The sequence below is a fragment of the Hordeum vulgare genome, chromosome 5H, assembly GCF_904849725.1.
Source record: "Hordeum vulgare subsp. vulgare chromosome 5H, MorexV3_pseudomolecules_assembly, whole genome shotgun sequence".
Classification (NCBI taxonomy): Eukaryota; Viridiplantae; Streptophyta; class Magnoliopsida; order Poales; family Poaceae; genus Hordeum; species Hordeum vulgare.
In genome coordinates, this window is record NC_058522.1 from 490676675 (window position 1) to 490682668 (window position 5994).

The following is a 5994-nucleotide window of genomic DNA, read 5'->3' on the forward strand; positions in this document are numbered from 1 at the left end:
AAATGTGAAGGCTTAGATGAGATTTTTTTAGCTTTTGCCCCCCCCCAAACCCTTGTATTTTACGTTTCGTCCCCCATCTATTTTTGTCTAGCTCCGCCAATGGTCTGGATGGCGTGGCATATATTATCAAAAAAATAATTGTGTGAACTGCTGGGACCATATGCCAATGTCTCTGACGTTTGATATCAGACGACACGATCCTTAGTGTCTGGTCCTTTGCCACGTCAGAAACTCAACGGGTCAGCCGGTCATGCCAACCCGTACCAGACGTCAAAGACCTTGACGTCTCCCGTGCAAACCACACGCTAAGGATGTTAATATCATAAAAAAATTAGATTTGATTTTTTAAAATAAAATTAATTTTGAAATTTGTTAGGGTAAAAGATTAAAACAAAAAATTATGCGATGTAGACTGGATCGAGATAGATATGCTCACTGTCGTGGTTCTCTGATTCGTCGATGTCCTTGTTTTTCTCCTCTTGAATGACAGTGTGGACATGATAACATTTGCGATCCTAGCGACACTTGTCTCTGCATTTGGTATCAGATGCGAGGATCCTTAGCGTCTAGCCATTTGCACGTCAGAGACTCAATGGATCAGTCGGTCATGCCAGTCCATACTAAACGTCAAAGATCTTGACGTCTACCATGCTAACCTGACGTCAACTATGTTAGCATCATTAAAAAAAATAGATTTGATTTTTTTTAAATAAGATCAATTTTAAATTTTGTTAGGACAAAAAATCAAAACAAAAAAATGTTTTTCTCAGTGTCGTGGTTGTCTGATTCGTCGATGTCCTTATTTTTCTCCTCTTGAATGGCAGTCTGGACATGGCACAGACTTCCGGCAAAATTGACAAAAATGACCCCTCGGGCGAAAGAACTCACGGATTGACCCCTCGGGGGAAATAATTCACCGGCCTGACCCTTTTGTGTGGCGCCCGACACCTAGGCGCCACACTGTACTCTGTGACGCCTAGAGGTTCGGCGCCACACCCCGGACCACGTGGCAGGGAGGGGCCCATCCCCCAGGCAGTGTGACGCCTAAGCCTCAGGCGTCACACATTGTAATGTGTGGCGCCTAACGCTTAGGCGCCACACATTGACTTATACAGCCACGGGCCAGCCCCCCTCCCCACCCCCTCCCCACCCCCTCCCTCATTCCCCTCCCCCAGCCCCTCTCCCAGCCACTGCCCCCTCCCTCAAATCCTTCTCTACATCAGCACATCTGAAGGTTTGGACCGGGCATTTGTTGTCCAATCACTCCCCTAAGGTAATCCCCACCTCTCCCCTCATTCTCATCCAAAGGAAAATCTTTTGTGTTCTTTTTTTTGCAAATTTGAGGAAACCCTAGTTTTTCATGAAATGTGGGATGTATATGATATTGTTTTATTTGTTTGTATGTTAGGATAAGTGGTATGATGGGGTTAGGATTAGGGTTGTTTGGATGTGTGCATTTTAGGGTTAGGCTAGGGTTAGGTTATGGTTATGCTAGGGTTAGGGATGTTTGGTTGTGTTAGGGTTATGATGGGGTTAGGGTTATTTGGAAGTTAGGCAAGGGTTATTGTAATTGTATGATTGCTCATAAAAAAGGTTGTATGTTTTCTTGTTTAGGTATGGGAAGAACATGTGTTTATGTTCATCACGTGGACAAGGATGCCTTTTTAAAAGGCAATATTGATCCGGACCCGGATGAGCTTGACATGGTGTTCGATTTGTGTCCTAGCTATGGTGAATTGTTGGAACAAGTCCGAAAGGATTTGAATTGGATGGACCCTAGTGATGTGGTTGAGTTTGATGGTAGGCATAATGTGGGATTCGGAATGCACATTCGTTGGAAGACCATGCGTGTCAACTCCGAGCAACGTTGGCTTGCATACAAGGATACGGTGGCCGAATCACTAGACAAGGCTCTAGAGTTATTTGCCATAAAAACAAATGTTCCTAACTTGTTGGATTTGAACCGGGTTGCCTCTTCGATTGTTGAAGCTATTCCTGCAACCATCAACGAAGAGGCCAACATTGAACCTCTTTCTTGTGTCTATGAGGCTAACGAAGAGGTCAACATTGAACATGAACCATTGGTAGAGGCTAATTATGAGCACGATGATGATGGTAATGTTCTTCATGACAACAATCTTGGTGATTTGGACAAATATAATTTGCAAGAGACAATGGACCATTCCATTCCGTACTCACGTGGCTATGCCTCTGAGTCTGATGATGAGGGTCCCGATGAAGAAGTTGATGAAGAAGGGTCACGACAAAGGAGGTTGAAGCTTTCACGAATGTATTAAAGCGTGATCACCGGACACCATTGTTCGAGGATCTTAACCTTGCGGATGAAGCCGTGGTTGATGGAGGCGAAGGCATATTGTTTGGAGTTAGGCCACCTTCTCATCGGGACACACATGGGAAGAATATTATTTTGCCGGGGTCAAAGTTCGAAACATTCTTTGAACTGAAGATGTGGTTGGATGAATATTATGTTACGCATTATAGGCCACACAAAGTTGTTCATTCAAACATGAAGCTGCGTTACACGGTTGCATGTGAGGATAGAGGTTGTCCTTGGATTGTCCGTGCAAGACCATGGAAAGGAGGGCCAGGATGGAACATTGTCAGTTGTATGCCTCACATGTGTCGAGGCAAGAGGGTTGATGGTGCCCTATCGTCGCAAAGCCATAGACAACAAACCTCCGAGTTCATCACTTATAGGCTTTCCAACTCCATCTCCTCTCTTCCTACAATGAGCATAAAAAGCGTACAAGACCTTGTGAAAGCCCTCTTTCACTACGAGGTGAAATATGGTAAGGCATGGAAAGCAAAGCAAGCCGCATTCAAGATGTTGTATGGTGATTGGGAGGAAGCATACAACCGCATACCTAGGTTGTTGGGAGCTATTGCCCACACTAACCCGGACATGGTTCATGTGGTCGAGCCGTATGGGGAGAAAACAAGGATTAAGAATGGAAATAGGGTTCGCGTATTTGGCCGTGCATTTTGGGCATTTGATCAATGTGTGAGGGCTTTCCAGCACTGTCGTCCTGTCATCTCCATCGATGGCACGTTTTTGACCGGACAATTCAAGGGCACTTTGTTGGTTGCAGTAGCAAGTGATGCCAATAACCGGTTGATGCCTTTGGCTTTTGCTTTGGTTGAGGCACAGAACAATGTTAACTGGGAATGGTTCTTGCATATTTTGAGAACCAAAGTATTACCGTTTGAGAGGGAAATATGTGTCATATCGGATCGTCATCAAGGCATACTTAACGCGGTTGACATTGTCATTCCCGGCCATGCTCCTTTACATCATCGATGGTGCATGAGGCATTTCTGTGCAAACTTCTACCGGGCATGTGGTAGCAAGGAGTTGGCGGATGATCTTCAAGATTGTTGTCAAGCATTTTCTGACAAACGATTTGCAAGATTGTACAATGCTTTGCTTGTAAACAAAAAACTTGATGCAGGTGGGCTTGAGTTTCTTAACAGGCACATTGAACTTCGGGCCAAGTGGGCACGAGCTTATGACGAAGATGGCCGAAGATATGGTCAAATGACCAGTAACATGGCAGAATGCTTCAACCGGGTGTTGAAGGGTGTCCGTGCGCTGCCGGTGACGGCAATAGTTCAATACACATTCGACAAGTTGAGAGCATACTTTCTAAAGTACTCGCAAGTAACAGATGATCAGATTGCGGGAGAGAACAAGGAAAAGTATAAGTACCAGTTTCCACCAAAGGTTGACAAATGGATGGTATTTCAATCACGGAAGGCTGACTCCCAAACGGCTACCCTGTACAACAACGAGGATTGGACATACGAAGTGAATGAGCCCGGAGGAACGACAAACGATGGCCAACAACATGGAAACAGGGCGTTCAAGGTTTCTTTATCCTTGTGTGATTGCTCTTGTGGGAGGCCAAGGTTGCTTCATCTCGCATGCTCGCATTTGTACACGGCAACTCGCAGTAGGAATGTGGACGTCAACCATCCACTAACCGTGAGGGAGTCCGAGTTCTAGATCATGACCACGAAGCATACATGGGCTCCTAGATTTGAACCATACTTTGACCAATCACAATGGCCGGAGTATCATGGAGTACAACTATGGCCCAACCCAGAGTGGAAGGTTGTGAAACTGGGAAGACGAAAGACAAATCGTTTTAGAGGAGACATGGATGGATGGGGCCATGGTGGTGGCAGAGAAATGGGGAACAACTAATTCCAAGAGCCTACTGAGAGATCACAATGTGGATATTGCGGTGTAACAGGGCACAACAGAAGAAGGTGTACGACGTGAAAGAAGAAGTCCAAAAACAATGATTCCAGGTCAAGCCAACCAAGTCCTAGCCAACCAAGTCCTAGCCAACCAAGTTCAAGCCAACAAGGGACGGGTCAAGGAAGCACGAGCCAACAAGGGACGGGTCAAGGAAGCACGAGCCAACAAGGGACGGGTCAAGCAAGCACGACCCAACAAGTTCCTACTCAACAGGTTCCTAGCCGACTTGGGCTTACTAGAGGACGTGGTGCTAGAGGAAGTGGTGGTGGTAGAGGCAGGGGTGCTGCTAGAGGCAGGGGTGGGATAGGTCGTGGTGGTGCTAGAGGCAGGGGTGGGATAGGTGGTGGTGCTGCTAGAGGCAGTGGTGGGATAGGTGGTGGACTTACTAGGACTGGTATGCGTGGATACCTACGAGGACCATTTCCGTATGTCACATATTTCACTTATCTTTATCATGTTGTTTTTTATGCTCCTTTGTGTGTTATTTTACTAATTATGAGCTTTGATGCCTGTTTTGTAGGTATGGTCGCTTCTCAACCGAACAAGGCAAAAGCGGAGTGGGGGGAGGAGAAGGATGCAGCCAGTGAGGAGCAGCTGTTGATGGAGAGGGCTACAAAGATGTTGAGAGAGGAGGATGCAGTGGAAGCGCGAAAGAAGAAGGATGAGGAGCATAAGGAAAAGATGGATGAGGACTGGCAAATGTTCCTTGAGCATAAGCGATATGAGGCTAGGATAAAGGAGAATGACAGGAAGACGCTAGAGAAACGTAAAAAGAATATGAAGCTAACTTTAAGAAGATGTGGGCAGAGGCCGCAACAAAGAGAGAGAGGGAGCATCAACGCTTCACGGGGAGGGTTAAGGAAGAGGCTTCAAAAATGCGCAAAAGGGAAGAGGAAGAGGAAGAAGAGAGGAAGAAGAAGAAGGGTAAGGGGCCTTGCTCGACCCAATAGAGCCGGATGCTTCTATTCTATGTGTTGTTGAACCTTGTTTGGTTCCGCGCTTTATTACTATGAAACTCCACTATGTATGCACTTTTGGACGTATGTTACTTCAAGAACCGTATGTATGTTTGAACTCCACCACCACTACTATGCGCTTTGTGTTGTATGTTTTAAGTATGTATTTGAACTCCTCCACCACTACTATGTGTTGTATATTTGTGATGTATATTTGAACTCCTCCACCACTACTATGCAGTTTTCAGCATGACAGAATGAGCCTTAGGCGCCACACAATTGAAAACCTACTGGCATCGAAAATGCACACTTTCTGTTCCTCTATTTCACATGTGTGGCACCTAAGCCTAAGGCGCCACACCTCACATGTGTGGAGCCTAAGGCTTATGCGCCACACATGTGAAACAGAGTAACCTGGCTAGTCTTAGTTTCACTTTGTTCTAATTTTTCTCTTAGTTTCACTATGTTGGTCTTAGTTTCACTATGTTGGTCTTAGTTTCACTATGTTGGTCTTAGTTTCACTTTGTTCTCATTTTTCTCTTAGTTTCACTTTGTTCTCTGTTTCATCAAGACTTTGTTTCATTATCCTTGCTGAAATTAAGATAGAACTTGCTCATACAACTTCGTGAAATCTACTGAGTCCAACGTGGATGTTTTCCTTTTCCATCACTGGCTTCTTCTGCTGCCTTGGCCGCACGAGCTCTTTCTCTCTTTCTCTCCCTCTCAGCTTCACGGGCTTGTTCCCACTGTCTGTAA